Genomic DNA, 24,417 nt, shown 5'->3' on the forward strand with positions numbered 1-24,417 from the left:
CAGGAAAGGTAGACGGGGGAAGAAGGTAATAAAATAGCAATGGACTCAGCTGTAATAACATAACATGTAATCATCCATGTGGAATCTTATGTAGAGCTGAAAGCTTGAAGAAAAGGCCAGGTTTTAAAGGCCATCTTGAAATTTTTTGACAGATGATTCAGCACAAATGTTCAGGGGAGGAAGTTCCAAAAGAAAGGGGCCATGAAGTAGAAGGTTTGACATCTTGTAGATTTCAAGCTAAGCAGATCTGGGACTGGGAAGAACCAGACGATGAGCGAATGGAGCGAAGAGGACGAGTAGGGGAATACAGAATAGTGAGAGTTGCTAGATACTGTGGGAGTCTGATCCTAATAGCCTTGAAAGTGTCAATAGTTTGAATATTATTCAGTGTTCTACAGCGAGCCAGTGATGAACATTATGAAGTAATGGGGAAACAATCAAATTTCTGAACATGACAATCTAACAGTTGTATTTTGTATGGATTGGAGGTAACGGGCAGGTGGGAGGGAGCGGTGGTGCAAAGGGGGGGGGGGGCGGTGTGCAGCGGTCCGGTTCTGCCCTGGGCCTGGCTGTGTCTCTCAATGGCCCTGTTTGAGCCTGGAAGAATTCAAGTTTATGTAACTGTTGTGAGGGGATGGGATAAAATGTATTCTCTAGTGCCCAATACCAAGCTCTTCTTCCAGTGGGCAAAATAGAAAAATAGCTCATATCTTCTCCTTATAATGCTACCTGAAATTTGTTTTCACTTTTCTCTATTTACCAAGAGCTGCAAACACACTGTACTATTTGGGTGGGTAGTTTGCTAAGGGCAATTAATTGTTGCAGGGGTTTCTCACCTGCTGGCTACCCAGGAGACAGCTATGTGCTTCACACCTAGGATTTTAGAAATCTTAGCTGCATGAATCATTAAAGCATAAAAGTAGTAATCTAACTCCTAATTCCAGCTATAAATACATGTATAAGAAGTGTAGTCATGCCCATGAAATCTGCTGCTACAATAGGGAAACGAGAACTATGGGTATTACATGCTTTTACAAACAATAAGTTTAAAAACAGCTCGTTTACCATATATGCTTTGCACTTTCTAATAAATTAGAGAGCAACTCCACAGCATTTTTGATGAAATGTAGTCATCTTCAGTGCACAAAGCATTTATATTCACTGTTGGCTGAGTACAACATTGCAGCTAACTGGAGTAGAAATTATGCTTTTGCACCAAGCTCAGGATACAGCAACTGGGTTTGGCTAAATCTAATTATACATTGCAGGCAGAAAGGAGACAGTTTGCTATGGTATAAAAAATATATTTTTAGACTGATGTTTATGATAAATCAAATGGAGAGGGCTCCGTGTCGGTACAGAAGTGGTCAAGAAAATGCAGTTTATTGATTTACAGACTTTGTAAATACATTTGTCGTGCTGTTAAGAGCGTGTACTAGACTTTAGAAGGTCAGATTATATTAAAAGATTTTTCCATGCCCATAGCATTTAAAAGGAGATTTCAGCCACCGATACTCAGAAGTTTACTAAAGTCACCTAGCACTAACAAACACATGAGCCGCTGCTTATCAGCCAGTCACTTCAAGAAAGGAACTGCTGCTAAGGGTCACAACAGTATAAATGTAATGATGGAATAAAGAGGGAGACACCTTACTCTTTACTCTGTTTAAATTAGTTACACCAACCATGAAGAAAAGCAGAAGTCACAGTTCATGAAACTTCCCCTGGGAATCCACATCCACACCTGTGGCAACCTTACAGAAGATATAACTGCAAACCAAGAAAACTCATGAAATTTAGCCTTGAGAAATAAAGCTGAACATCTGTTTCTGGGAGTGTTCAACAGTAGTCTACCATACTTAAAGGGATGACACTTGTTCCATAAGGCTCTGTTTGCTGTCAGATATCATTCAAGTATCATTTCCCTTTCATGCATCAACTTGCGCCTACAGGTGTTTCTACGGTTTAGACAGGAGGTGACTAAGAACATTAATACTATGAGCATGCGAGAGCTTCCATAGCCTTCAAAAACACAGTAACACTCTAGAAGCAGGGGTTCTCAACCCAGTCCTTGGGACAAGACCAGCCAGTCAGGTATTCAGGATATCCACAATAAATATGCATAAGATAAGTTTGCATGCATTACCTCCACTCAGATCTAATCCATGCATATTCATTCTGGGTATCCTGAAAAACCTTGCTGGGTGTGTCCCAAGGGCTGGGCTGAAAACCAGTGGCCTAGAGGTATGTGAATAACAAATAATAAGGAAGAAAAAGATCTGAAATATGAGTTATTGTGCATGAAATACTGGCATGACAGGTAACAGATTTACTCACTCATACCACAATCAGTTTCATTCTTTTCTGCCTGAAAGCTCAATGTAAAACCATACTAATTTTAGTGCAATGATTTAACTGCCAGTTTAAGCAAGTTTATAACTTGTAAAAGAAGCATTAAACCTTTTCTGGTACCCTTTGTTAGCATTGGGAACTAAAATGCTACCCAATCGGCAGAACAGCCAAACATGTAGCCAATTAAATGTGTACTAACCAAGGTGTTTTCCAGTTAGGTAAGTAAAACATGGTGAAAGAGTACCATAAATAAATGACAAGATAAAGACCAAAATAGCCCATTTAGTCCAGTCGACAATAGTTTGTCTACTTTGGGTAGATATATGGGCATTAGTGTCATTCTCTCTTAGGGTTTTAACTGCTGTCCTGGGCAGCTTATTCAAGTCCTTCATGTCCATCTTCTTGCCCCAAGAAACCTCTGTTTAGCTGTCACTTTTTTTTTTTTTTTTTTAAATTCCATGACTTTGTTCCTATCACCTCCTCTGGAAGAAACTCCAGGCACTCATCACCTTGTTGGTGTTACTCCCAAGTCTATCCTCTTGGAACTTCAACATTGCGACTGTTCTAGAACTTTCCTTGCATAAGTGTCACACACATTTTTCAGCAGAAAGTCTCCTTGAAGGTCTGCTCAGCATTAAAAATAATTTGTTTTCTGCATCTAACCAAATACTTCTTAGGAAGCTATTCACCATTTCCTTGCCTGTGTATGACTGAATAATGTAAATTTGTTTGGAAAACTAGGCAAGTCACGTAACGGCAGTTGGTGGTTCCTACAGTTACTAAAGTCTGTCTGGTTCAGATTTTAGCCACTGTAGAAACCATCAAGTGTTAAACAGTGATGGCTCCAGTTAACAGGACTCCAGATGGATTACAATTGAAGCTGGACTATTTACATTTTGACTGTGGGAGATGACTTGACCTTTCAGTCAAGTATTTGGAGAAGAAGAGTAGGTTATTTTGTAGGGAACAAGGGCTAGGTGTTGGGTTATATGAATGGCTGTTTACTGTTTATTTTAAAAGAGTGGGTGGTGAGTTTGGATATGTCCTTTTATAATTATATATTGTGAATCACCTTGAGTTGTACAGAAGGCAATATTTTAAAGTTCTAAATACACTTGAAGACATGCAAGACGATCGTACTAGAACAGGGGTGAGCAACCTGCAGCCCACCACTGAATTTTATATGGCCCAAGAGAACATGGAAGTATACATAGAAAATGTCATTAATCAGAGTCTTAGCTAATTTAAAGACTGTATTTCACAAATATTTTCAGAATAGCCACTCTAGCAGTTTCCATTGTTTTTAGTTAAAATTTACTTATCACAATTGTCTATAGAGCTCTGTGCATTTCCGGTTCCAATATTATGTAATGTTGTGGTTTGCTATGGATAGTACTGACATTCATGTGTCCTTTGTGTGTAAAGGTTTCCCTAGAACGTATATTGAACTGTATGACAGTGAAAGAAAGAAGCACACAAATCTTTATGCTCTGATCCCACAGTGGCAATAGAATATATTGAAAAGGAAAAAAATGAAGGAAAGAATTAAGGAAACTGCTGAGGAAAAAACCCTACAGCACAATAGAAAATAAATGAGCAGGAACACAATAGAGGCCTGAAAACCACCTTTATTACCTCTAAAGTGATACCTGTGTTTAGCACAGCATGCATTGGGGAAGGAGTCAAGATGGCCCCGTTAGCATAGGTGTTGCCCTCACTGCCACTAACTATGGTGAAAAGAAAAGGCAAGCTGAGGGTTTATCCCTCTGAACCTGAACCACATTCTATTTCGGTGTCCCATGGATTCTTTTAAGTGTAAGGGAGCGAGCTCTTCAGTCTCCGTTGAGTCACCGGCTTGTCAAACCCCGCAGCCAGGAGGGGCGTCACCCGACTTTGGCATGGAGATCTCTGACTCCCGATCTATGAACATCTCTGCCACAACCGTTGCTGCTGGGGACTCTGAGTCCAGATTTGGATGCTCTGCGCAAGTCGCTTGAAGCTTCTGGGCCAGGAGGGAAGAGCTCAGCCATGCAAGAGGATATGTCTTCTTCCTCTCTGGGTCAACTACCATCAGTAACCGGCGGGACAAGAGCTGCCAAACCGGGAGCGAGGTGGCAGCTGCTGTGGGCTAACCTTTACCTGTGACGGGTCGGTTTACAAAAATCACTCTTCGGAGACCTACAGTTTTCACACTTGAATCGATTTGGGAGGCTGTTGCCGACTTAGGTTATTATAAAATCGTAACCACATTATCCTTCATTCTAAGTGAATTACAGTGGGAACATTCATAGTAAGACAGAGGACATGATACAGTATAAGTAATTCAGTGTCTAATCATTGTCAGAGAGTCACTGGGATGTGTTGGTGCAAGATGTTGATCCATGTATCATACATTGAACATCTGATGATAGATGTTCTGGTTCTCCCCAGGTGTACGCGTGTAGAAATAGGAGCATTTTAAGCTCTCTTTTGAGGTTTGTGAGGTTTCCGATTCTCAACAGTGGGACAGGCGATGTAAAAGATCCTGTGTCTAAATTCCTCTTGCCAGATAAGAGAGTTGTTAGGAGACCAGTGGCTTCAGACTTAAGTGCTCTTTTTGGCTGGTAGACTTGTATTTTGGATGAGAGGATCTCCGAAGCTTGATGTTGTAGAGTTTTAAACATCAGGCCTCTTTAACATTGCTTTTGACTCGTAACCACTCGCCTCCACCTACCCTTCTCTCTTCCTTCCCGTTCACATTAATTGATTTGATTTGCTTACTTTATTTAATTTTTTGTCTATTAGATTGTAAGCTCTTTGAGCAGGGACTGTCTTTCTTCTATGTTTGTGCAGCGCTGCGTACGCCTTGTAGCGCTATAGAAATGCTAAATAGTAGTAGTAGTAGTAGGCAGAGGATTCTGACGTTTATCCTTTGTTCTATAGGCAGCCAGTGCAGTTTCTTTAGTACTGAGGTGATATGTTCTGAACGTGCAGTTCCTGTTAGTACTGTGGCTCTGAGTTCTGCGCCATCTGCAATGCTTTTATCTGTGTTTTCTGGAGTCCTAATAGTAGTGCATTCGCATAGTCGAAGCATGGTGTTATCAGGCCTTGTATAATGGTCCTGTAGTTATTGGGTGTTAATAGGTTCTTTAGTCTCTTTAGTAGCCTGAGTCTAAAGTACGCTTCTCTGATGATTTTGGTTAACATGGTCTTACATAGTTCATTTTGTGTTGAGTACGACACTGTACTTGTTCCTCCACCGGACTTGGCGAACGCCTTTACGGTACTATGTAAGCCCCATTGAGCCTGCAAATAGGTGGGAAATGTGGGATACAAATGTAACAAATAAATAATCCCCATAACATCCAAGTTATCATCAAGTTTTAATTCTGACAGAATGTTGTTCAAATCATGAGCAGCTAATGGTAGGATCTTAGTTTTTCTGATGTTCAACTTCAAATCCGTTTGTAGTCATCCATTTGTTGACTTTTTTCAAAATAGACTTGTGTGTTTAAGGCGTCATCTGTACAGTAAAGCATTATCTGTACAACTTGCTGCATTAAATCTTAAATATTCAGTCACATGACCCCCAGTTTAAATACTCTTCAAACTAAGATGAATCGGAACTTTCAACGCTTAGAAGAACATAAGGTACAATTAAAATCTATACAAGAGGCAAATACATAATGAAAAGGATTGAAAGTTTGGAAAATACTGCAAGATTCTCTAATCTTCAGATTATTAATTTTCCTAGATTTCCTTTTCCTAGACTTCCTTTTGTTACATCAAAGGATATATTTAAATGCTATATTAAGGAGATTTTGCTGGTTCCAGAGGAATCTATTCCTCCATTAACTCGAGTGTATTATCTGCCATCTGGAAAGAAAGAATCTCTTGACCTAGAAGTGGACGTTTTAAATGTCTGAGATTTTGGAGATGTCCGATTCTGAATCAGTGACTTCTGCAACTTTGATAGTTACTCTTGCTTTACCTGCTGACAGTGATTGCCTTCTTCGCCTTTTCTTTAAAAAGAGGGGTGTCTAGTTTCTGGGCTCCTGGGTCAGGATTTTTCCTGACCTTACTAAGGAAACCCAGAAAAGAAGAAGCAAAAGTTCTCTATTACTTAAGCCAGGTGTTCTACAGTTAGGAGATCTGTTTTTTCTTAATCACTGTAAATTTATAGAAATGTTACAGTCAGTGAAGTTTGAACCTTCACAGTTTTTGGCCTTTATTAACAGTAGGAGGGTTATCTCTAGCTCGCCAATGAAAGAGGCAGCTTGAAGTCTGTATATTAAGTTGTAACTGGAGAGCACTATGTTATAAGGCATTTTATCTTCATTGTGTTGCATGTTGAATGCTTTTATTACCTTTGTTTTTCTACTTGGTCTCGTCCCCACGGTGTTGTGGACTAGGATAGGGTTAACAATCTCTGGATTATTGTTTAACCTAAGTTTATGGTTTGAAGAAGCTTTATTTTTTCCCTTATTTTCTGTACAAGAGAATTCTTGGTATTACTTTGAAATATTTCAATAATTAAAAAAAGGCACAGTATGCGTAATGGGGCACTATGGGTTAATCTGAAAAGAGGAAATGGAAAACCTATTTGCATTGGCTTATTTATTTAAAAGTATTTATATCACGCATCATCTCCAAATATGGGCAGGTTACAAAATATACACAAGTAAAATGATAATCATATACAATTTAAATCTATAATAAACACAAAAAAACTCACTAAAATATATTATTTCTGAGTATACTACCTGACTGTACTGTCAAAAACGCTCGTCCAGAGAAGGCTTGAGTAATTTCCTGAAAGCCAGGTAAGATGGTGCATTGCAAACTGTGTTAGATAAAGCATTCCAAATGGTTGGCCTAGCAATGCAACAAAAGACTCAACAGAAATTGAGCTTGATAAGTCTAAAAGAGGGTACCTCTAGTAGTCCTTTGATATACAGGCCTTCTTCACAGGCAGAAAGGGAGGGAGATTTAGCTGGATAGTCACAATACAGCTATGATAGGTGATTGCAATATGCAGGATGTCGAGTATGGCACCCTGCTGTGGGGTCATCTAGAAGTAGGCAGATCCTGGATCCTCTCCATGGAAAACTGCTACTGCAGATGGTTATAGAACCCACACGGGATGGAGCGATATTGGTCCTAGTGCTTACAAACAAGGATATTTTTGACATTAAAGTGGGTGACCTGGCATCCAGTGATCACCGGATGGTAAGGCTCAATAAAGGGTTTATTCAAAAGTGAAAGTTCTAGGCTTCAAAAACATTAACTTTGTCAAGATGGGGGAATTCATTAAGGAGTTAGGTGGATGGGAACATCTGAGGAATGTGGAAGGGCATTGGGCAAAACCAAAAGGAATTATTTTAAGGGCAACAAACCTCTGTTAGGAAAGTAAATAAAAGAGGAAAAGGTGGCCATGTTGGTTCTCAAAAGTAGTAGATGAAAACCTAAGGAAAGACAGGTTAGCCGTCATAAAATTACCAGAGATTGCAAAAAGGGAAAGACAGGAGGCAATATCTGGGAAAGCAAAGAAGTTGATAGTCATGAAAGCAAAGATTCAAAAGAAAAAATAGCCAATATGGTAAAATGGGAGAGGAAGACATTCTTTAGATGTTAAGTGATAGGAGATGCAAATGTGGTACTGTGAGGCTCAAGGGTGATGGGGATGAATATACAGAAGCTGATGAGGAAAGCAGAATTGCTTAACACAGTGTAAATCTATCTTACGAACATTCATTGTGGATATACTGTAAACCTGACTGGCTAGGGTGACTCCAGGACCAGATCTGAGAACCACTGCATATTTCTGCTCTGTGTTCAAGATGAAAGGCTGGAAGAAGGGCCACAAAAGATAAACAAATGAAAGCGTGGTAGCCCTTGCATGATTTTCAGAAGACTTTGTAAACAGGGATATTTTTGTTAATGAGAATAGTAGTAAGAATGAAAATGGTTGATTAGTTCATGAGAACTAGAACATTACAAAAAAAAAATCTGTTAATTTTCTCTTTCAGACTATGCAGACACATGGCAAAGACAAGAAATGTGTTAAATGAATCCAATAAAATAGTGACATTTACTTGTGGTTCCATGTATTCAACTATATTGCAAGCAACCACAACCTTTTAAAACAATAAAAATGATCAACGGCAGTTCCTTCTAAAAAAAAAAAAAAAAAAAAAAAAAACCAGTGATGAATAATAATGTAAAAGCTACAGATTAAACACAAGTCATACTCAATGATGCTTGCTCAATACTAGCCAAACTAATTCCAGATAAAGCCAGACAGAAATACATTATCAAACATCTTTTAATAATGGAAGGGCAGTCAGTACCTCCAAGTTATAGTACAGTGAGAAGTGGCAACATCAATTCAGTGTAGGCATGGGGAATTATTCAGCAGCTGTCCCATAACAAAAATGGGGAAAGGTTAAAAGAGGCTAGGGCTCTTCAGCTTGGAGAACAGACAACTGAGGGGAGAAATGATAGAGGTCTATAAAATAGTGAGTGGAGTGGAACAGGTAAATGTGAAACGCTTGTTTACCCTTTCCAAAAATACAAGAACTAGGGGGCACAAAAATCTACTAAGTAAATTTAAAACAAACTGAAGAAAATATTTCTTCACTCAATGTGTAATTAAACTAGTTGTCAGAGAATGTGATAAAAGCAATTTGCTTAGGAGGATTTAAAAAAAAGGTTTGGATAATTTCCTAAACAAAAAGTCTATAAGCCATTATTAAGATGGAGTTGGGAAAAACCACTGCTTATTTCCAGGACAAGCAGCGTAAAATCTGTTTTACTCTTTTGGGATCTTGCCCAGTACTTGTGACCTGGATTGGACATGGTTGGAAACAGGATACTGGGCTTGATGGGCCTTTGGTCTGTCCCAGTATGGCAACGTTTATATTTATTCTTATGTAAATAGCAGAGAAAGACAAGCATGTCCTAGCAAGGCTGTTGAGTTTGTACCTGGACATGCAGGATACTTCTCCACCCCACATGCTTGCATTGTTGGGATTGTTTTCTGCTGTGCAGTTGCAGGTTACATTCTGCATGATTTCAGAAATACAAAAAAAAATCATACAGCTGAAATGTTCTATGCTTGGTTTAGATATTCTTGCTTTTTAGAGAATCACTGAACATACTCTACTCCTTTTTGAATTCCAGCACCATTTGGCTTTCACCAACTCTTCTGGAAGGGTATTCTAGGTATCCACTACCTTATAGATGAAAAAAATATTTCCTGATGTTACTTTCAACTACCTCCCTGTAGCTTCACATCTTGTACTCCAGTTCTAGAGCTGCTCCTCATTTGGGAAAGGCTTGTTCGCTCAGTAAATTCAAGTATTTAAAGGTCAGTATCATATTCCCTCTTTCCTTCCTCTCCTCTAGAACGTACATATTAGCACCTTCAGTCTCTTTTACATGGACACCTCTTAACTATTTTGGGTCCCTTTCCTCTAGATGGACTCTAGACTCTCTACCTTTCAGAGGATATTGTATAACCTCAAACATCTACAGGGGATGGGGGGGGAGTTCTATGTGCTTGGTGCCAGCCACCCTTCCAAAATATAAATTGTTGTTCACAAAATAATAAGGTATCGCTGAAACATTTGAGGTGCTCCCACTGAGCTCAGTACATTAAACCAGCTCTAACTAGGAAAGTCTCACGGCAACTCAGAACACACCCAAGCCAGACTGAGAAAATTCCCAGGTACCTGAAATGTAGTGATCCTGCACCATAAAAGAGCCACTTCAAGAAGCGGGCAGCTGGGAAGCCATCACTGCCTAGAAAGAAACCAAGACCAAGTGGGCAAGAAGCTGCCTTCAAGCAGCTACAGAGAAGAGACTGGGATGTGATAAAAGGAAACAGGGAGAAAAGGCTAGGAGCATAAACTTTTGAAAGTTTTAAAAGTTTTACAGGCATTTTCATCCTGGTTCCTAAAAGATTTGGATTGGTATCTATGTTCTCAGAAATGTTTTGTACCCCATTCCCAGTGCATGAAAAGGCCAGAATTCAAAGTTACACAAGTTGGGGGGGGGGGGGGGGGGTTGTTGTTTTTTTCGGGGGGGGGGGGGGGGGGGTACATGACAATATAATTTTCCACAAGTGTTAGCAGTAAATTTCAGAGACTGAAATCATACTCCACATGCTTAGGAGTTAGGTTCATTCCCATCATAGTATGCACAAAACTAACCAATTTGGAGAAACTGTCCCTTAGACAAACTCCTAAAAAGTTTGCAGCAGAGGTGATTTCCGCATAGCTGTTGAGCACTACCACACCCTTAGTGAAGTATACAAGGAAGACTGTAAGCTAGAAGCTAGTAAACAGAAAGCATGTACAATGACAAAATAAGTGTTCTAATTTCCTTAAGGTATCACATACAGCAGACTTTAAGCTTTACTGCATCAGACATATCAGCCAAACTGCCATTGAACAGCATTTGCCAGAAAGCCCTTCATGCTGTTGCAAGTGCTCAAAGGCTCCACCGTCTCTCTTACACTAACACCCACTGACATCGGTCACAGCTTTATGGTTTAGTTTAAGAAGATGCTTCATTTTCAGATCTGTAGAGCAGTTCAAGGAATGTCACAAATATAAAGTGGAAAGCACAGTGCTTGACAATGTCCAAAATAATCTATGTCAAATTTAATCTGAGTAAATACAGAACACACATAAAACCACCCACATATTTGCTTCAAGCTAACTTGTAGCTATGTTGCTCTATTTCTCTTAGAAGGCGGTGGCTGGTCATGAGTAGAAAGTTTTTTTTTTGTTTTTTTTTTTAAAAAGAAAGGCTTTTGAGTCTGTACACATTCCAAGCCACAAGCATTTCCTCCATCTAGAGGACACTATTGCAAAAGTGATAAAGGCAATTATCTTACCCCCTCCTCAGTCAGAAACCGAGCAAACCTGTCCCTTCTGCATCCTCTGTACAACTGGAAGCTTCTCCCAGGCCCCACCCAGCTCTGGAGATCAAATCTGGAAATCCAGCATTCCACTCTTCTGCAATTCCACTCAGCAAGTCACAACACTTTCTGCCAGCTAATAAGAACTTATGACAAATCTCAGCAACAGCTCTCGCTTCAAAAACCCTCCCTGCCCAATTCTGACGACTATTATAACACACATTATTTACCAAACCAGTGCCTGCAAGCCTGTCCTCTCCATCCCTCAGCATACCAGTGTTATCTGCCACCATCATGCCCTCTCTTACAGGCAGTGGAGTAGCCAAACCTGACATTTTGGGAGCAGGGGAACAGACTTAATGAGGGGGGGGGGGTGGAAACAAGGCATAAAGGTGCTTGATATACTCAAATAATACTTTACAGTGCACTTGATAGAATTTTAAGTACATACTCTGGCCAACAGCTATCCTGCATCAACATAAACGTCACACACACTTATGGAAACTTTGGAAAAACTTATAGTCACATTCTATAACAAACTTTGCCATTATAGTAGACTTGAGCCTGGTCAACATCTCAACATACATCACAGTATCTTGCAAAATAACTACTACAATGGTATATATCCTTCCACTTGCTTTATAATATAAAACAGGTAAATACCTTTGAAGTAGTAGTTTAAAGATATACCAAAGAAATCTAAAAAAAATACCAACCCCTAATACTGTACACTGGACTAAACAAAGCTGTTAAAACTTTTTTTTTTTTTTTGCATCCACAGAAACCCCCATAGCTCCTCCTCTATGAACGGATGCAAAGCAGAAAAAGGGCATTTCCCCAGGAATTCACCCTACAAAAAAAGTTGATTTTGGTGTTCTCAGCAAAACAAAGACCCTCTCCAATCCGCAGTATATTGTGAAGTACCTATAACACAAAGCCTACAAAAATCACTCAGGTCTTATAGAGCTAATCTACTTTACCATTCCACCTCTAGCTTACAGAAGTAATACAACAAGGACCCTACCTTGGAAAATGTTAACACAGTAAATATTGCAGTGGGACCTGGAACATCAATATGCCTTTTAGGAAGCTGAATTATTATAGATGCTAGAACAGAAACTCCATGCAGTACCTGGCTTAAGTCACACTGAACAAAGACCCAGGCACAGAATAAGTGAGTACAAAGTTAAAATATGAATATGTAAACAAAAATTACATTTAAATCTCAAGAAGCCACACTCCACAGGCAGTGCAACACTAGAGAAAAAGAAACAGCACCCTGCACAAAAAAGAAAGAAGTATAAATTTACTGTAAAATTGACATTTTCTATTCACTGAATTAAGAATAAAATTCTTTCTACCTTTCTCTGGTTGTTTTGTTTTTTTTGCAAATCATGTTTGTCGCAGTCTCCAGTTTGTTTCCTTGTCTTTTCTTAATCTCTAGTCCATCTGTCACTTCTTCTCTCCCTTCCTGCCTTCTTCACTTCCTCTCCTATATCCATCTTTGCCTTTGATCTTTTCTATCTGCTCATTCATTCTTACTATTCAGTCTTCAATCTTCCTTTTTTTTTTTTTTGCCATACCTACCTATAACTTTTCATCTTCCTCACCCTAGCCATCCCATTCTTCATCCTATTCTTTTTTTTTTTTTTTTTTGCTAACTCTCCCCTCCCTTCCAGCACCTTCTCTTTTCTCCTTTCTGTACAGCACCCTCTATTTTCACTCCTCTGACCAGTATCTTCTTTCCCCTTCATCCATATTCTCTCCATCCATATCCTCTTTCCCTCACCTCCATCCAGGATTTCGCCATCACCCTACTTACCCTCATATCCAGCATTCCTCTGTGTCCCTCCCTCCCATGTCAGCATCTCATCTTTATCTTTATCTTTATAGTTTGTACTTTTATTTAATTTACTGTAAGCCACATTGAGCCTGCACGAGTGGGAAAATGTGGGATATAAGCAACAAATAAATAAATAAAATAAATAAATAAATAAATCTCTGTACTTCCCATATCCAGCACATACCCCCTTCTCAGTCCTCATCCAATATTCAGCACCCCCCATTGTTTTATTACTCCCCCCACAAGTGCAGCAACTCTTCCTACTCACCCATGTCCAGCATCCTCCATCAGGGCTGTAGCAAGCTATGTTCCCCTTGTCTCCCCTACCCCCTAGTGAATTCCATCTTCTACTCAGTTTCCCTCCCCCCTTCACCTCCTAGTGTCATCTGCCTTCTACTGTTCCCCTTCTTCCTCCTACCAAGTCCCATCCATCTTTTACTCTGTTCCCCTTCTTCCCCTCCCCATCCATTTTTTTTTTTTGCTCTGTTCCCCTTCTCTACCCCCAAGTCACAACCATCTTCTGCCCTTTCCAGGGTCTCCTGTCCATGTCCCTCCCTGTGTACAGCTTCTCCATCTCACATCCCAGGGCCAGCATCTCTCCCCTGGAACAGCATCTCCCCCCTCCCACATCCAGTCTCTTACTCTTTTCTTCTGTTCTCTCTGTCACTATCCCACCTCTCATCCCAGCATCTCTTTCCCTCTATGGGTTCAGCATATTTCCCTACCCTTTCATTCAAGCTCTCTTTTCTCACTCCCACGCCCCACAATATGGCCTTTTTTTGTTCTCTCAAGCCCCCACTCTGCCATGGGTGCAATATCTATCTCTTTCTCTCTCACCCCTCATTGGACCTCCCCCCAATGGGTGCATCCTCTGTATTTCTCTCCCCCCCAGACCCCCCCCCTTTGCAAGTGAAGTGCATTTCTCTCCCCCCTTGGACTTCCCTCCCCCCAGCTATATCCATCTCTTTCTCTCCTTCCCCCTCAGACATCCTCCCCCTCCCCCCAGCCCAGTATCTGTCTCCCTTCCCTCATCCATGGTCTGGTGTCTTGCCCTTCTCTTCATGCCTTTCGGCAGGACAGTCTTCTGATTTTCCAGCAGCATTGCAGGTCAAGGCAGTCTCACTGACTGCTGGCCTCAGAAGTCTTCCTTCTGCATCGTCCCGCCTACACAGGAACAGGAAGTGGTGCAGAAAGAAGACTTCCCTCTAATCCATACTCCCAAGGCTTCTTGTCCCCAATAACTTCCTCGGTTACCCATGGGCTCCTCCCCATCCAAAACCACCAGAAATACCCCAGGGGTATATGTGAACCCCCAATACCCTCTTCCTTGAACTCCAACAGTACAATTCTAAAGTTGGAAAGAAGCAGCAATAGTCACTCATCCAAAAAATCTGCACTGCCATCTTGGGGCCAGGTGTTATCATATTCTAAACACATCTGTGCACAGGCGGGAGCAGGTGGACCTCAATCTTGCTTCACAACTTTAAAGTCTCACTGTGGGGATTTTGATGGTCCACTTTGGGCAACCAGGGTAATTTTGGTGGGGCTGAGGATGGTCCCACTTGTCACAGAAACTTTCTTTGGTGGTGGTGGTGGTGGTGGGGGGGGGGGGGACACGCAGGTCAAAGACCCACCAGAGAGGTTTCTGAGGTTGGGAGGATTTATGTGGAGGGGAGACTGAAGTTGGGCCTGCGCTAGTGTCAATTAGAGGTCAACAGGAGGTTTTTGGATAAAACAGCACAGACCCTTGCGAGCATGCTTCTGGTGTACTCTGCCCTGTTGCTATGTAAAATAAGCCTGGCAGAAATGTATGCACATTCTGGTTACTGCATTGGGAAGCTAAATTAGGCTTGAATTAGCCACCTTGGAAAGTCAATACAAAACTTAAGGTATTTAAATTCCACATTCAGTCTGATTGTTTTTGTACTATTTTTGGAGGACCACTGGGCATGAGAACTGAGTAGGCTCAGCAGAAAAGATAATGTGTACACTGCCTATGTAATAGCACAAAAGAAATTAATAGTAGTAGTACAACCCATTTATAAGGCAAGCTCAGTGAAGAGAAAAATGTCAAATCTCCAGTGTGTACGTCTATTACTACTAAGCAAAAGCAGATCATTTAGCAAAAAACTGACATTTGTCTATGAGGGGTGCCAGTTGGCTTAAAATTATGTGCTAATACCAGAGAGATCAAAAAGCAACAAGTTAAGAGACAACCTGCAAACAAAATTACTCTTTTTTTTTTTTTTTTTTTTAAACTGATTCTCTCTAGGAACATATCTTGGATGATTTCCAAATTGGCTTTAGATTTTAAATTTTCAACTGAATTTAATTTCAGGCTTTGAATGTGGTAGTTTTAAATATTACAGCAGCTTCTGATACAGTACATCATGGAGTACTGTGGGATCAATTAAAATCTGTAGGTATTGCTGGAAAGATTCTGAATTGGTTCTCTTTTCTCATCAGAAGAATTCTTTAGGTTGCAGCAAGGTGTTCTGTCCTTTGACAGCCTTGTCTCAGTTATAGTAGGTTCCTGAAATGCGTTTGTGTTTCAACAGTTTTTTTATTGATGAGGTCACATGGTATACAATTCCATCTCAGTCAATATAAATCGTATAACAGCGAAGTCTAGTACACATTACTAAACCTGAAACGTCCATCAATGTTTTCCAAACTTTTCTCCCCTATCCCTTCCTTCTTGTCTTCTCCTATATTTATAATGTGTACATGTATAATTACTGTGCAGTTGCATAACTATTAACAATAAACTTTTATATGAAACTCCAATATTTATAACTCGTGTTTTACTCAGTGTATTATCCCAACAGTATTCCTGAAATGAGTTTAATGCGTTACTGCAGATCTATCTAAGTTAGAGGAGCAATGTGTAATATAGTTCACAGCAAGTGCAGAAACGTATTGATGTAATGTTGCCTGAACCTCTTCTTCTCAGCCTAGCTTGACTGCCTTGCTACCTGATGGCTCTGTCTCATTGGTCTTTATGCTCTTGTTCTTTGGGCTTGGGAGCCCCCCTGCTTTTCCCTTTGTTCTAGCTTTGAAACTTTCTCCATCTTGTTTTCTGTCAGTACTTGGCCTGATAAACTCCCTGAAGAGAACTTGTTTTTTCACCTTGTAAAATATATCTTGTCAATAAGATATAGCACGTTCCAGGCATCCATTTCTGAGTTGTCTCTGCCTGTTCATCTGTTTTCCACCTCAGCAATAGAATTGTTTTTCCTCAGACTTCTACCTCCAAGCATTGTTCAAGCCCAAAATAACGAAGTCTGTGCTATGAAGCACCCCTTCTGACTGAATACATTGATGTGTTTATGCAATAAAGAAAATATCAGAAAAAGAAAGAGGCTTCAGGGTGTGCTGTGTGCCAAGGTTTATGCTTCAGGATATTAAGATTTTGCTAGTTTTCAAGTCTTAAGAGAACTGAATACAAGGAGAGAATTGCGTTGATTAAAAGGAACTTACATTGGGAGTTCCAAGGATCGTTCCTTGCTCTTGTATTATCTAATATCTACATGACATCCATCTGCAGACTTCTTTCCTGTTTAAAGGTTCAGTAGTTTGTATGCAGATGATTTGCCTATCTTTTTCCCTGCTGAGTGAACGCCAGCAGAGGTATAAAATTTCCTGGTAGTTTGTTTGCATAAGATTCAAGCTTGGTTGACAGAACATAAATTTAAATTGGAATATGGACAAAACACAAATATTGTTTCTCTCAGGATGTAATTCTAATTTTCCCTCCAAGTACGTTATAGAAGGTCTTATCGCTACTGTTAATGAGGCTTGCTACCTAGAGATGGTTTTGAGATTCCTGTCTTCAGGAACGTTGCAAAACATCAGAAAATCTTTTAGATTCTAAAAAGTTATTAGAAGATTCCAGGAACTGTTAATATTAGATAATTTTCAGACTGTAGACCAAGCACTAGTAATGCCACATTTTGATTACTGCAACATTCTGCTTCCGAGAGTGTCCGATTCGGCATAGAGTGCTGCAGGTACCTCAAACCGTGGCAGCAAGGATATTGAAGGGTCTGTCTAAATTTGAGCACATTTCTCCAGTGCTCAACAGCCTCTACTGATTATCTGTCAAATGGCGCATCCAGTTTAAAATTCTAAGTCTTATTCACAAAGTCCTAGGTAATCATGCTCCATCATCAATTACCACCTCATTATGCACTTATCCTCCTCGCTGGAATCTACAAAGAAACCTCTTTGGAATGTACCATCATTTCCTAATATTACGTTGGAGGGATATTGAGCTTCTGTTTTTTTATATTGCTGAACCAGTGTTATGGACTATGGAGCTGTGTAACATAAGGCCTTTAAATGTTTCCTACACTGCGAAAGACTTTTTTGTTTATTTTTCACAAAGCTTTTTGTTTGATTATATCAGGAATGGTTATAGTTTTTCTAGAATGTTTTGACACATGTACACTTATAATTATTTGTGGCCAGAGAGCTTTAAGAGATTTATGTTTGTTTTAATTCATGTTGATTTTAGTGTGAATTGCCAAGAATTTTAGATAGTGTGGGATATAGACAGCCTACTTAATTACAAAGAGCAGTGGTGGATATTCACATTGGGAACAGTTTTCCCAGGAGGTCTGAATCTAGAAACAGATTGGTCTGCGGCCATCTGACTGTTGAATGACATCATTGGGTGAAAGTAATTGGTGTTCAGAGGCATGTGATTTATTTAAATATGAGAGTTTATAGGTGTGGTAGGAATCAATATGGCAGGCACCAATGCAGTGTGTGCGCCTTTTAGTATTTAAGGTATATAATTCACATTGTATATTTTATATTTACTAAAGATGTTATCATTCTGTTTCAATTTCCAGTTGAACGGACCACATCCTGAGGCACCAACTTGCGAAACATTCTGCATGTAGGTGGAGGCGTCTGTGCACTGCAAATTGGTGATAAAAATGATTTGAACAAATTGCAAATGGAAATTGAAGGATTTTAAAGTGTCTTTACATACTGAATGGAGTGCAATTGAAATGGACTTTGAACTTAGAGTGATAACAGCTGGGTTGATCATCTATTATATACTAGATTACCTTTGCTGATATTTCAGACCAGTTAAGGAGATATATAAATATATCAAGCATATAACTGAATCCCATCACTACCATTGTATTTTGAATTCTAGGATTCAGTTATTACTAGGAAGGAATTATAATATAGTTTACAGCAGAAAAACTAAGAAGGTATGCGAGTTCAACATCCCCTTTCTAGATACCCTGACACACGTTTTTATGTTTTCTGTAGGTTGTACACCACACTGGACTGTATTCAGTAAAGCAATACAGAAAAACATTTTCATCAAATAAGTCTGATTTCACCATATCATCAGTTTACCAAAGTGTAAAAGGCTATTAGGTTGCCGAGGTTCTCCATCCTTCACCCCCTTTCCATTTATTCCTTAAAAGTTAAGCATCAGGATTTGCACTATTAGCTGCCTACATTATATTGAAATATTTAAAACTGTAAAGCCATTAGGATCTTGTCTGAACAGGAGGCACTTGACACAAATAACAGTTTAGAAATTACCAACTTCTGCTTCTGTTTATAATTAATAGCAATCTTGTAGGCAACTCCTTTTTATCCAACTCACTCTACACATCTTGTCACTAGCATTCAAGTGCTATGCTCCATTCATGTTTGAAGAAAGCACAGTTACTCTGGGTATGAATATGTTAACATATTCAAACCCAGCTCAGTAAAAAGGATGAAATGGTCAAAACTGGGCAGGCCTGCAGATACAACAGACAGTATATTCACAGTTCCAAAATAGTCTGTGTCTGATTAATGGTGAGGAAATTCAAGTCTTCATTGTCCTTTTCTATTGCTTCAAATGATATCTTATTTCAATTTTTTTTTTTTTTTTTTTTGCATATATGGTGTAATTCTGGCATTCACCATTATCTCAGTAGGGTTCTTTAAAATGTAGTTAGACACTCTGCTTCCCTCCCCCCATCCTTTTACTCAGTTGTATTTGTAACAGGTCTGCAACTTCCTGGAATATAGAGTCAACTCACCTGGCTGATTGCTTACCATTTTATTACAGTCTGCTGCACACTGCCTTGGGCGATAATTGTTCATAAAAATGGGTAATAAATCGGTTAAGCAAACATGGACATGGAGATAGAAGTTATAGCTTCAACAGGCCTGACAGTTAACACACGTCTGATAAACTAGATGAAAAGTGACCTCTATGCAAAGACTCCAGGCCCGCAGCACAGAACAGAGAACCACCACCCTACACACACAACCCACTAACTGTTTCCTCACTTACCTGTTGAAGTCCATCAAAGGTGTATTCAGTCAAACAAAAAGATTTTTTTACCTTTAAGAGGGATGCAACTCAGGCCTCAAGAGCATACAGTGGAGGTAGTATCCATGCAGATGTCTCAATCATATTCATTAGGGATATCCTGAAAACCTGACCTGATTGCAGCACTTGAAGCCCTGCATCGCTGATCTACAATTTGTCTGCTGAGCCTTATTTCTACATATTTAAATGAATATACGTGAATTAATGAAGGTGGAATAAAGACTGGCTAGAGTAGGCTTATCTAAGTTCAGTCCTTGGGGGATACAAATGGGCCAGCTTTTCAGGATACCCTTAATGAATACGCACGAGGCAGGTATGTTTATAATGGAGATAATAGGCATACAAATCTCCCTCATGCATATTCATCAGGAATATCCTGAAAATCTGTCTGCAGCCATTGAGGACTAAACCTAACAAAGCCAAGGCTAGAGGATAACCCAGGACCAGCTTGAGAAACACTGAATTTGTGTATACATTTTCAGGAGATATGAGACCAGACACTGGGGGGAGGGGGGGGATGCAGGATGTAGTGAGTGGTAGCCAAAGAGCAGAGTCGCTGAAGCAGGCATACTATACAGGCTACAGGAGCCAAACAGCTGTGGTGCCCTGAAGAACCTAAGTGGAATAGAACATCAGTAGTACCATAGGAGCTGAGGAAGAAAGCATTGCCCCATGTAAGCCGCATTGAGCCCGCCCCCATGAGTGGGAAAGAGCGGGGTACAAATGTAACAAAAAAAAAAGTGTGCAGCGTCCCAGAGGCTATAGCAAGTGTTTTGAAGGTGTCTGCTAATACCAAATAATGAGAATCAGTCATCCGATTTAAGAAGCATGATAAAAGAGCTTTTCCATCAACCCAGATTTGCAAAGTTTTGCTTCTTCTTACCAATGTATTGCTAAAAGTATTCAAGGCGGATAATGTGAGCCGACTGTATGCGACTATTATACTATTAATTTTACTCATCATGCCTAGAGAGCAAACTAAAGTATAAAATAGGTCCATGCACCTAAGCTTTAAAGCTATCTTTAGATAAGGAAGTCATTTTTAACCAGTGTCTAGCCACTGAAATTTTAGTGGAAATAATTGTGCTGGTGAGGCTCTGGACAGCATCAGGAAGCCACTCCTCTAGTGCTTGACTAATGCTGTACTGGAGCTTGTGCCAAACACAACGAATGAGCCATACAGTGGCAAAACATCTCTGAATATGGGAAAGAAAGCTCATGACACCACCCTCCCCTCTTCCTGTTCTACTAAAAAGGTGTCCAGTAGACGCTGCTGCCTTAACCTTTTAAAGCAACAACTACTCAAAACAACGGTATGGAGGAAACCTGAAGAAAAAAAAAAGAAAAAAAAAAAACAGGGAAAGAAACTATTCCCCGCACTCTATTAAAACAAGCAAAAAAAAAAAGTCCAGAAAGGCAAATGTAGCACAGAACTGGAAATGAGTGCATTGTGCCGGTACACAGACAACTTATAGCACAATTTGTCCACCAGAAACTGAATTTAATGTCATTGTACCAGGGACAAAATAAGATCAGGAGCCCCCGACAGCTCTGGTCCCCGGGACATTCCTACAAACCGATGAATGTAATACTAAGTAGTGGTAAGGCATAATTACCTGCGTATGATCCAAAGGTCCATCTAAGCCAGTATCCTGCTGCTAACAATAGCTAAACCAGGTTACTGGTATCTGTGATACAACAGAAAGACCACAAAAACTGATGATCACTAAGTGGCAGGAGATATAACTAGAGACTAAGATGATGTGGCAGAAAGTCCTACTCATTTTGGATGCCGCTAGTCTGATTTAGACATTTCCAAACTCACTTTGGTAGGATGCCTGTTTTAAATATATATATATCCCCCTATGAATTCCAGAAGAAAAAACTCTGGCACAATATTAAATAAGAGATTGAGATTTAAAAAAAAAAAAAAAATCCTCCCTTGAGAGGTTATTTGGAAACCTGTACATTATGTACCCCTGGCACTGCAACTTTATTCTTCCAATCTTTCCAACATAATATTGGAGAGAAATTATACATAAGGGGGTCAAAAAATGTTAATCTGAAAATACAGTTTGGAAGTGAGCCTCATCGAGATTGTAGAGTGCACTTAAACTCTCAAAAAATAATTGGTACAATACATTTCTACAGGAAAAACAGTTTCAGCAGCTGCAGCATAAAGATACTGATTCATTATTAAATAGTTCTTAGGGAACTGCACCTTTTATATCAGGCACATACAGACATGCAGAAGGGTTGAAATTATTCCATAAGGAATGCTTTGCAAGCTTTCACCATCATGTACCCCACCCCCCCCACCAGACTCTTATTACTGGGCTAGTTCTTAGTGATTCAGGCATTTTCTTTGTTGGAAGAAATTTCACTGTATAACTTTAACGTTTGCTATATACAGCGATACCTAGTGATTGAACCCTGTAGTTAATTTCTAGCTGTAACGTGTACAACCTCCTAGTAGTGAAGCATAATATTTGCCACCTAAGGGCAGAAACTCCCTGTGGTTAAATTCTACAATCCATACTTTGACCTCTGTTCACAATGACATCTAAGGGTAAGACATATCACATTTGATTTAATTTTGATATTCTTTCCAAACCAAAAGAATCTTTGGTTACCACTGCTCTTTCCTCCACGTTACAGACACAAATACAAATAAAGGCAACACACATACCTGTGCCCACATAAGGCAACACACATACAGCAGACAGCAAGAAGTTATGCAGCCATGTTCCACATGCACCCTACTACTAAACATTTCTAAAGCGCTACTAGGGTTACGCAGCGCTGTACAATTTAACATAAAAGGACGGGCCCTGCTCAAAGAGCTTACAATCTAAAGGACAAGTGAATAGTCAGTTCGATAGGGGCAGTCAAATTGGGGCAGTCTGGATATCCAGAAGGTAAGAGTTAGGTGCCGAAGGCAGCATTGAAGAGGTGGGCTTTAAGCCAAGACTTGACGATGGGCAGGGAGGGGGCTTGACGTAATAGCTCAGGAAGGTTGTTCCAGGCATAGGGTGAGGTGAGGCAGAATGGGCGGAGTCTGAAACTGGCAGTGGTGGAGAAGGGTACTGAGAGGAGGGATTTGTCCTGTGAACGGAGGTTTCGGGTGGGAACATAAGGGGAGATGAGGGTAGAGAGGTAGTGAGGGGCAGCAGACTGAGTACATTTGTAGGTAAGAAGGAGAAGCTTGAACTGAATGTGGTATCGGATTGGAAGCCAGTGAAGTGACCTGATAAGAGGGGTGATATGAGTATATCGGTTCTGGCGGAATATAAGACGTGCAGCAGAGTTCTGAACAGATTGAAGGGGGGATAGATGGCTAAGTGGGAGTCCGGTGAGGAGTAACTTGCAGTAGTCAAGGCGAGAGGTAATGAGAGTGTGGACAAGAGTTCAGGTGGCGTGTTCAGAGAGGAAAGGGCGAATTTTGCTGATGTTGAAGAGGAAGAAGCGACAGGTCTTGGCTATCTGCTGGGTGTGTGCCGAGAAGGAGGAGTCAAAGATGACTCCGAGGTTGCAGGCAGATGAGACGGAGGGATGAGGGTGTTATCAACTGAGATAGAAAGTGGAGGAAGAGGAGAAGTGGGTTTTGGTGGAAAGACGATGAGCTCAGTCTTGGACATGTCCAGTTTCAGGTGGCGGTTGGACATCCATGTAGCAATGTCGGTTAAGCAGGCCAATACCTTTGCCTGGGTCTCCGCGGTGATGTCTGGTGTGGAGAGATACAGCTGGGTGTCGTCCGCATAGACATGATACTGGAAGCCATGAGATGAGATGAGGGAGCCCAGGGAAGAGGTGTAGATTGAGAAGAGAAGGGGTCCAAGGACAGATCCCTGGGGAACACCAGATAGCGGGATGGGGGTGGAGGAAGATCCATGAGAGTGAACTCTGAAGGTGCGGTGGGAGAGATAGGAGGAGAACCAGGAGAGGACAGAGCCCTGGAACCCGAATGAGGACAGTGTGGCAAGGAGTAAATCATGATTGACAGTATCAAAAGCGGCGGATAGCGAACGAGGAGGATGAGGATGGAGTAGTGGCCTCTGGATTTGGCAAGGAACAGGTCATTACAGATTTTAGAGAGTGCTGTTTGTCGAGTGTAGAGGGCGAAAACTGGATTGAAGTGGATCGAGGATGGCATGAGAGGAGAGAAAAATCAAGGCAGCGGCTGTGAACGGCACGCTCAAGTATTTTGTTTTTTTATTTTATTTATTTATTAGTATATTTCATTATTTCACTACAAATTGTAAATATGCAATCGGCATTACAATCAGGAAGTCCATATAAAGGTAAATCTTAAGGCCTATTCGTCCACAAATTAGAAAAATTTGGTTCCAAGAGTCCAGAAATATAAGTAACATAAGGTATTTAAGAAAAATAATCTACCAATTGCTACCTCGGGTTAACGACCCTAGCCTGCTATTTATGGAGGGCATACAACATTCATGTCTACTCTAGCATCAAGAAATTCTTTTAACTGTTTAGGGTCCACAAATTGAAACTGTTTACCCTCAAGCAGTAAATTACATGTACAAGGAAATCGTAATACAAAATTTATTCCCAATGCCAACGCTCTAGGACGCTGTTCCAAAAAGGCCCTGCGTCTAGTTTGTGTAGGCTTTGAGAGATCTGGAAAAATACGGATCTTTGATCCCATAAACAGATTTTCTAAATGTCTTAAGGAAAGTCTTAATATAGCATTGCGATCAGGCTCCAGAACAAAAGTGACCAGCATAGTAGATCTCTGAGTAATAATTTCCAGTGAACTCTCGAGGAATGAAGTCAGATTCATTCCATCCCTCTCCACTGGGGGGTTTCCATCGCCCCCCTTTGGGTTCCAGATGTAATAGGCCCGTGTTATGGGGGGTAACTAATCCTTATCCATTCCAAGAATGTCCACCATATATTTTTTGACCATTTCAACAGGTGGAATTAAAGGGGATTTAGGGA

At 40.4% G+C, this 24,417-nt stretch overlaps 1 protein-coding gene across 3 annotated transcripts in view; it reads right to left on the reverse strand.

The window, feature by feature from the left end:
* PLS3 (plastin 3) overlaps positions 1 to 24,417 on the reverse strand; it is a 263,150-nt gene that overhangs the window by 90,524 nt on the left and 148,209 nt on the right. Inside the window, exon 1 of one of the 3 annotated variants that reach the window (XM_030208873.1) lies at positions 11,234 to 11,320. The exons of the other annotated variants lie outside the window; for them this stretch is intronic. The gene's annotated coding sequence lies outside the window, so the exon portion shown is untranslated. Of the gene's footprint in view, positions 1 to 11,233; positions 11,321 to 24,417 lie in introns of those variants that run through there. 3 annotated transcript variants of the gene reach the window in all.

This window comes from Microcaecilia unicolor, chromosome 7, assembly GCF_901765095.1.
Source record: "Microcaecilia unicolor chromosome 7, aMicUni1.1, whole genome shotgun sequence".
Lineage (NCBI taxonomy): Eukaryota > Metazoa > Chordata > Amphibia > Gymnophiona > Siphonopidae > Microcaecilia > Microcaecilia unicolor.